Source organism: Myotis nattereri, assembly GCF_964212035.1.
Source record: "Myotis nattereri genome assembly, chromosome: 15".
NCBI classification, from domain to species: Eukaryota; Metazoa; Chordata; class Mammalia; order Chiroptera; family Vespertilionidae; genus Myotis; species Myotis nattereri.
Genome location: NC_138090.1, coordinates 38611471 through 38620551, shown reverse-complemented (window position 1 = coordinate 38620551; position 9081 = coordinate 38611471). Strand labels below are relative to the sequence as shown.

The window sequence follows — 9081 nt, the reverse complement described above, 5'->3', positions numbered from 1 at the left end:
ATCTATACTAATAAAAGGGTAATATGTAAATTGGTCAAGATGCCCTCAGAGTAACAACCGAACAGCAGGCTGCGTGGGGCGACCAGGCCTGCAGGGGCGGGGGGGGGGGGGGGAGTTAGTGAGGGACAACCAAACGACTGAACAGCAGGCTGTGTGGGGCAACCAGGCCGGCGGGTGGGGGGGCAGTGAGGGGCGACCAGGCCAGCGGGGGGCGGGGGGGTGCAGTGAAGGACGACTAGGCCAGCAGTGGTGGTGGGGGGCAGTTAGGGGCGACCAGGCAGGCAAGGCAGGTGAGCAGTTAGGAGCCAGTGGTCCCAGATTGTGAGAGGGATGTCCGATTGCTGATTTAGGCCCAATCCCGAGGGGTCCCAGATTGGAGAGGGTGCAGGCTGGACTGGGGGGAACCCTCCCCCACCATGCATAAATTTCGTGCACTGGGCCTCTAGTTCTCAAGTAATTGTGGTGGTTTGTTTTGACCTGTCTGGTGGATTCCTGATGAAAAGGCTTATTTTTATTTCATCTCACTTGGAACTCTCCCAATTCATCTACTTTGTTGCATATATCAGGACTTCATTCCTTTCTATGGCTAAATGATATTCCTTTTAATTGCCTTTAGTTTTTTATGTTTTTAAGAAAGAGAGGAAAGGCAAGGGAGAGAGAGAGAGAGAAACATTGATGAGAGAGAAACATCAACATCAATCGGCTGCCTCCTATACACCCCTTGTCAGAGATCAATCCTGAAACCTGGGCATGTGCCCTGATTGGGAATTGAACATGTGACCTCTTGGTGCATAGGTCAATACTCAACCACTGAGCAATACTGGCTGGGCACTACCATTGGTTTTGAAAGATATTTTCCTGGGGAATCAAATTCTAGGTCGACAGTTTTGGTGTTTTTTTTTTGTTGTTGTTGTTTTAAAAAAATATATTTTATTGATTTTTTACAGAGAGGAAGGGAGAGAGATAGAGAGTTAGAAGCATCAATGAGAGAGAGAGACATCGATCAGCTGCCTCCTGCACACCCCCTACTGGGGATGTGCCCGCAACCAAGGTACATGCCCTTGACCGGAATCGAACCCGGGACCCTCCAGTCTTCAGGCCAAAGCTCTATCCACTGAGCCAAACCGGTTTCGACGACAGTTTTGGTTTTTAATTGCAGTTCTTTAAAAGATATTGCAGTCACCTGGTCAGTGTGGCTCAGTGGTTGAGTGTCAACCCATGAACCAGGAGGTCACAGTTTGATTCTGGGTGAGGACACATGCCTGGTTGTGGGCTTGATCCCCAGTAGGGGGTGTGTTGGAGGCAACTGATTGATGATTCTCTCTCATCATTGATGTTTCTATCTCTCCCTCTCCTTTCCTCTCTGAAATCAATAAAAAAAAAAATTTAAAAAAAAGATATTGCTGTCTTCTTGCTTGCATTGTTACTGAAACCGACACTCAACTAAGCAGGTTTAGGTATCGAGTCGAGAGATATAGGTATAGGCTTTAGCTAAATTTTCATTTGCTTTGATTGTCATGTGGCTTATAGTCAAAGATTAAGAAAATATTGCCTCCAGCCGTGGCCCACATTAAGCCCTCCCGGTTGCCCTTGTTTCCTTTGGCCACTAGGATGCACCACTCTGGGGCCAGGGCTGAGGCCACAGCTTCACTGTCCCTCAGCCAGTTTCACTCCGCTCCACATGGGACCATGCCCTCTGAGATGGTATGGCACCTGCTTTTTCAATCTCACATGGTGACAAAACTTGTATGTGCTCTCAAGTTGAAGCATCCATCTTATATAAAAACTGCTGAAATTTTAACCCTGCTATTCTGGCTTCTGTAAATGCTTGCTTGCTTAAATAATAAGGAAAATAAGACTACTCCCATTCCAGAGAAGCCATAAACTATGCCCCAGACAGAGTTGTCAGTGCTGACACCAGGCCAGGCCTTGAGATATGGTCTCATGGCCCCTTCCCAGCACGCAGGCCTTCTTTCTCAGAAGGCCCAGAAGTCTCATTCCAAATTTGGGAGACAAAGGACTGGAAAAAGTATAAATAAAGGGAGTTTCCTCCCTGTTGGAGGACCCAGAATTTGAAAGACACATTTTTCTTTGGGCCTCCACAGAATTTAATAATAAAATGTAACTCCCTTTCTCTAAGCGTGGCTTGGTTTTTCTCTGGTCTTCTGTAACAAAGTATCTGATGATGAACAGAGACAAAAAAGAGAAAATATTTATTATTTAACTATGTGGCCACTTTGGTTTTTGGAGTTTGCATGGTCAGCTGGTCAATAGATCCATTCAACAAGGCTTCTGTTTTTATATTCTCTGTGTTGGGGAAGCTGAAATTGGAAAATCAGTGATGATTGACACATTGTTTAATACTAATTTTAAAGATCATGAATCCTCATATTTTTACCCACATGTTAGGCTTAATTAAAGCAGAGACATATGAATTCCAAGGAAGTAATGTTCAATTGAAATTGACCATTGTGAATACAATGGGATTTGGTAACCAAATAAATAAAGAAGAGAGCTACCAACCAAGAGTTGACACATAGATGCTCAGTTCAAGGCCAATTTCCAAGAACTAAAGATGAAAGGTTCTCTTTTAACTACCATAATTCTTGGATCCATGCATGCCTCTACTTCATGTCACCAACAGATAGTTGATCCCTTAGCCACTAAGAGCCTTGACAGCAAAGTAAACTTCATACAGTGATTGCCATAGCAGATGACATTTCTAAAACTGAATAATAGAAGTTTAAGATCAAACTCATGAGTGAATTGTTCAGCAACAGTGCCCAGACATACCCATTATCATCAGATGATAAAACTGTTATAATTAATGTTCCAGTGAATGGATACTTGCCACTTGCTGTTGTAGGATGTATGGATGAGATAAAAGCTGGGAACAAGATGGTCAAAACTCACCAGTACCCTTGGGGTATTGTACAACTAGAAAATGAAAACCACTGTGACTTTGTAAAGCTCCAGGAAATGCTCATTTGTACTGTCAACCTATGGTCATTCGCGCCAATACAATGCTCAACTGTGATATAACATGACTGTCAAAATGGCACAGCTGTGAGGCGTGCCCCAAGTCTCTCTGCTTTGCCCTGCTCTGGTCTACTCCCCTAAACATTTTAGTGCCTCAGCTCAGCTGAAGTAACACAGGCTTTGGTGGAAAGGGAAAATGTGCTCCCACAGTTAGAGGAGAGCTGATTTACATGGATAGACGTCTCCACTCCAATTCCTGATGGGTTGGTTCTCATGCAAATGAAGACTCCAAATCCTCCAAGTTTGGTTGGACCAAAAGGCACTGTCTTGATTGGTCAGAATAGAGCTGCTCTAATTGGTTGGTGAAGAAGATGATGGCAGGGAATATAGCTGTACAGTTCTGACTGGATGGGGAAAACGTCAGTCCTATTGGTTGAAATAGGACTCCAGGAACGCCTTTATAATGGCTGGCTCTGCCTGGCAGCAGCCATGTAGTTTAGTGCAGGCTTCTCCTTGAAGTGTAGTTTGCCTGAGAGGCCTCTGTGTAGAAATGACTGTTAGGTTCTGGGATTTTTCATTTGTTTTTTTAATTTAAGCCCAGGAGCCCTTCATAGTAGGTTTTTGTTGTTGTTGTTGTTTTTAAAAATCAGGATCCATAGTACAAACATGGAGGACCTGCAAGAACAGACCCACACTAGGCACTATGAACCTTAGGCTATTGCAAACTAGAGGAAATGGGTTTCTGATGTGGGTCTGTGGGAACCATGCCAGGGTATGTGGGATGCTCAAGGCCAATTGGAATATTGAGGCCTTGTTCTTAATACACCAGATGGCCAAGGCCACTCTGGGCACGGGAATCTTAATCAGGGTGTCCAAGAACTATACACAGATGCAATGCCACAGCAATCGCATGGTACACTGTGCCCTTCTATAACCCAAATGATAGTAAATCATTTAACTCTACAACTCAAAGAATTAGAAAGAGATCAACAAAAAAAGCCCAAAGTGAGCAGAAGAAAGGAGATAATAAAGATCAGAGCAGAAATAAATGACAGAGACCAAAAAAAAACACAACAATATAAAAGATCAATGAAAGCAAGAGCTGGTTCTTTGAAAGGATAAACAAGATTGATGAACCCCTAGCCAGGCTCACCAAGAAGCAAAGAGAGAGGACTCAAATAAACAAAATCAGAAATGAAAGAGGCGAAATAACAACAGACACCCCAGAAATTCAGAGAATTGTTAAAAAATACTATGAACAACTCTAACAAACTAGACAACCTAGAGGAATGGACATACTCCTAGAAAAATACAATCTTCCAAAACTCAATCCAGAGGATTCTAAAAATCTCGACAGGCCAATAACAATGGAAGAAATTGAAGCAGTCATCAAAAAGCTCCCAGCAAACAAAAGCCCGGGGCCAGACGGCTTCACAGGGGAGTTTTACCAAACATTCAAGGAAGAACTAAAACCCATCCTCCACAGACTATTCCAAAAAATTCAAGAGGAAGGAAAACTTCCAAGCTCATTCTATGAAGCCAGCATCACCCTAATACCAAAACCAGATAGAGACAACACAATGAAAGAGAATTAAAGGCCAATATCCCTCATGAACATAGACATCAAAATACTCAACAAAATTCTAGCAAATCGGATGCAGCAATACATCAGAAAGATCATCCACCATGACCAAGTAGGATTCATCCCAGGGATACAAGGATGGTACAATATCCGAAAATCAATAAACGTGATTCGTCACATAAATAAGTTGAGAGATAAAAACCACATAGTCATATCAATTGATGCAGATAAAGCTTTCGACAAAATTCAACACCCTTTCTTGATAAAAACTCTCAGCAAGGTAGGAATAGAAGGATCATACCTCAACATAATAAAAGCCATAATGACAAGCCCACAGCCAACATCATAATCAATGGGCAAAAACTAAAACCATTTCCCCTGAGAACAGGAACAAGACAGGGATGCCCCCTCTCACCAATCCTGTTCGACATAGTACTGGAAGTACTAGCCATTGCGATCAGACAAGAAGAAGAAATAAAAGGCATCCAAATTGGAAAAGAAGAAGTAAAACTGTCCTTATTTGCAGATGACATGATACTGTACATAGAAAACTCTAAAGACTCCATCAAAAAATTATTAGAGTTAATAAATGAATTCGGCAATGTAGCAGGATACAAAATTAATGCCAAGAAATCTAAGGCATTTCTTTACACCAATAGTGAACTTACAAAAAGGGAGACTAAGAAAGCAATCCCATTTACCATCATACCAAAAAAACTAAGATACCTAGGAATAAACTTACCTAAGGACATAAAAGACTTATATGCGAAAAACTACAGGACACTGAAAAAAGAGATAGAGGAAGACATAAACAGATGGAAGAACATACCGTGTTCATGGACCGGTAGAATCAACATCATCAAAATCTATAGATTCAATGCAATCCCCATTAAAATACCAACGGCATATTTCACAGATCTAGAAAGAGTGTTCCAAAAATTCATCTGGAATAAAAAAAGACCTTGAATAGCTGCAGCAATCCTGAAAAAGAAGAACAAAGTAGGTGGGATCCCAATACCAGATATCAAACTGTATTACAAAGCCACCGTTCTTAAAACAGCTTGGTACTGTCACAAGCAGACATATAGATCAATGGAATAGAATAGAGACCCCAGAAATTGACCCAAACCACTATGCCCAATTAATATTTGACAAAGGAGGCAAGAGCATACCATGGAGTCAAGACAGTCTCTTCAATAAATGGTGTTAGGAAAGTTGGACAGATACATGCAAAAAGATGAAACTAGACCACCAACTCACACCATACACAAAAATAAACTCAAAATGGATAAAAGACTTAAATGTAAGACAGTAAACCATAAAAATACTAGAGGAATCCATTGGCAGTGAAATAGCAAACATATGTCGAAGGAATTTCTTCTCTGATAATGCTCCTAGGGCAATGGAAACTAAAGAGAAAATAAACAAATGGGACTACATTAAAATAAAAAGCTTTTGCATAGTAAAGGAAACCATCAACAAAACAACAAGAAGACCCACTACATGGGAGAACATATTTGCCAATGATATCACTGATAAGGGTTTAATCTCCAACATTTACAAGGAACTCATGAAACTTAATAATAGGAAGATAAACAATCCAATCAACAAATGGGCAATGGATCTAGATAGACACTTTTCGAAAGAGGACATACAGAGGGCCGAAAGACATATGAAAACATGCTCAAAGTCACTAATTATACGAGAAATGCAAATCAAAACAACAATGAGGTACCATCTCACACCTGTCAGACTGGCTATCATCAACAAATCAACAAACAACAAGTGTTGGAGAGGATGTGGAGAAAAAGGAACCCTTCTGCACTGCTGGTGGGAATGCAGACTGGTGCAGCCACTGTGGAGAACAGTATGGAGCTTCCTCAAAAAACTAAATATGGAACTCCCATTTGACCCAGTGATCCCACTTCTAGGAATATACCCCAAGAAGCCAGAAACACCAATCAGAAAGGATATATGCACCACTATGTTCATAGCACCACACTTCACCATAGCTAAGATTTGGAAACAGCCTAAGTGCCCATCAGCAGATGAGTGGATTAAAAAACCATGGTACATCTACACAATGGAATACTACGCTGCGGTAAAAGAGAAAGAACTCTTGCCTTTTGCAACAGCTTGGATGGAACTGGAGAGCATTATGCTAAGTGAAATAAGCCAGTCAGAGAAAGATAAATACCACATGATCTCACTCATTTGTGGACTATAGAAAACAACATAGACTGATGAACAGGGACAGATCCAAAGACAGAGAAACAGCGATCAGACTATTAATCCCCAGAGGGAAAGTAGGGGAGGGTGGGGGTAAGGGGAAAGAGATCAACCAAAGGAGTTGTATGCATGCATATAAGCCAAACCAATGGACATGGACAACAGGGGGATGAGAGCATGAGTGAGGGGAGGGGAGGATAGGGGTTAATGGGGGGGAATGAGGACACATTTGTAATTCTTTAACTAATGAAAAATTAAAAAAAAAAAAGTTCACCAGGAAGAGAGAATGAAGCTTGAAAGAAAGTGAAGGCTTCCTGAAGAAGACATCATCTCTCTCTTTTTTTATATATATAATTTTTATTGCTTGAAGTATTACAAAGAGTATTACATATGTCTCCTTCCCCCCCCCCCCCTTGACATTCCCCCAGCCCCTACCCCCTAGTGTCTTGTGTCCATTGGTTACTCTTACATGCATGCATATAAGTCCCTCGGTTGATCTCTTAACCCACCCCCCCAAACCCTCCCCAGGCTTCCCACTGTAGTTTGACAGTCTGTTCAATGCTGCTCTGCCTCTGCATCTACTCCTGTTCATCAGTCTATACTGGTCCCCATTATCTGTCCCAACCTCACTGGAGCCATCCCAGCCTCACCTGGGCCGTTTCAACCTCACCAGGGCCATCTTGACCTCACCGGGGCCATCCCGACCTCATCGGGGCCATCCCGACCTCACTGGGGCCATCCCTACCTCACCAGGGCTATCTCTACCCCACCGGGACGTCTCAACCTCACCGGGGCCATCCTGACCTCACCAGGGCCGTTTCGGCCTCACTAAGGCCATTTCAATCTCACCGGGCCGTATCCACCTCCCCGGGGCCATTCCGACTTCACCGGGGCCGTTTTGGCCTCACCAGGGCCGTCCCGACCTCACCGGGGCCATTTCAAGCTCACTGGGGCCGAACATCATCTCTTTATCTAAAAAAAAAAAGCTACCTTCAACATATTCCAGAACCAGACCTTTATGGCAATGGGCGGCAACCTGAAGGGCAAGGAATGTAAGAACTCCAATTTTACATAAAACAAAGGTTCTAGATCACAGGAGGTCATCACAAGCAAAGGATATAAAAATTCTAGAAGTATGCTGTGACTTTCTTGCTGTTTTTATTTGATTTTTCACTTATTCTGCATTTGGCAAATGGCCATAGTAACTGCCATTTATGGGAAAATACTTTTAAAAATATTTATTTCAGAGAGGAAGGGAGAGTGAAAGAGAGATAGAAACATCAGTGATGAGAGAGAATCACTGATCGGCTGCTTCCCACATGCCCCACACTGGGGGATCAAACCCAAAACTCAGTTCATATGTTGATACTCAACCACTGAGCCACAGTGGCTGGTTGGAAAAATACTTTTAAGTATAAGGTCCATACATAAGCCAGAGTGGATGATAGCACTATATATTCACTGTTGTTACACATTTTTAGATTGTTGGTTTGTATGAATCTAGATAGTTTCTCCTGCTGCCCACTTATTGTCACTTTGCAGAGTTTATACCACAGAGCAGTGTCAGTGCCTTTGAAAATACACAACTCATTCTTATTATAGCTGCTTGCATTTATATTCCAAGATGAACCATTTTTGTACATACTAAAGGTAAAATTTGGGGAATATATTTTATTTTAATTTTAGAAAGAGGATGTGAGAGGGAGGGAGAGAGAGAGAAAGAAACATCTATCAGTTTGTGCCCTGACCAAACCCACAACATGAGTATTTACTGCCCTGACTGGGAATAGAACCCGAGACTGTTCAGTGCAAGGGATGACACTCCCACCAACTGAGCCACACCAGCCAAGGCTGGGAATATATTTTAAAGGGTATTATACATCTGAAACTCTAACCTCTCAATAGTTTTATAAAACTTTAAATTTATTGATGTAACTATCTAATTAGTAAAATGATCCTGAGCTTTTGTATCAAATCCTAGATAATAAAAGCCTAATATGCTAAGTGTCCAGTTATCCAGTCAACCAATCAAAGCATAATATGCTAATGATATGCTAAAGATGCTCAACTGCTTGCTATGACATGCACTGACCACCAGGGGGCAGATGCTATGACTAGTAGGTTAGCTTGCTGCTGGGGTCCAGTCATTCGGGACTGAGCAAGAAGGGCTGGACTGAGCAAGTGGTCCCTCCCCAGCAGGCCAATCTCCCAACATCCCTCCCTGGCCCTGATCACGCACCAGTGGGGTCCCTCAGCTTGGCCTGCACCCTCTCGCAATCTGGGACCCCTTG

The 9081-nt window shown here is 42.4% G+C and overlaps 1 pseudogene across 1 annotated transcript; it reads left to right on the top strand.

Moving 5' to 3' along the window:
• The first annotated feature begins 1689 nt into the window (after positions 1-1689).
• On the top strand, positions 1690-3042 carry LOC308531463 (septin-10-like; annotated as a pseudogene). Its single transcript has 2 exons — positions 1690-1704; positions 2194-3042. The product of its transcript is annotated as a septin-10-like (transcript).
• Positions 3043-9081: the final 6039 nt, after the last annotated feature.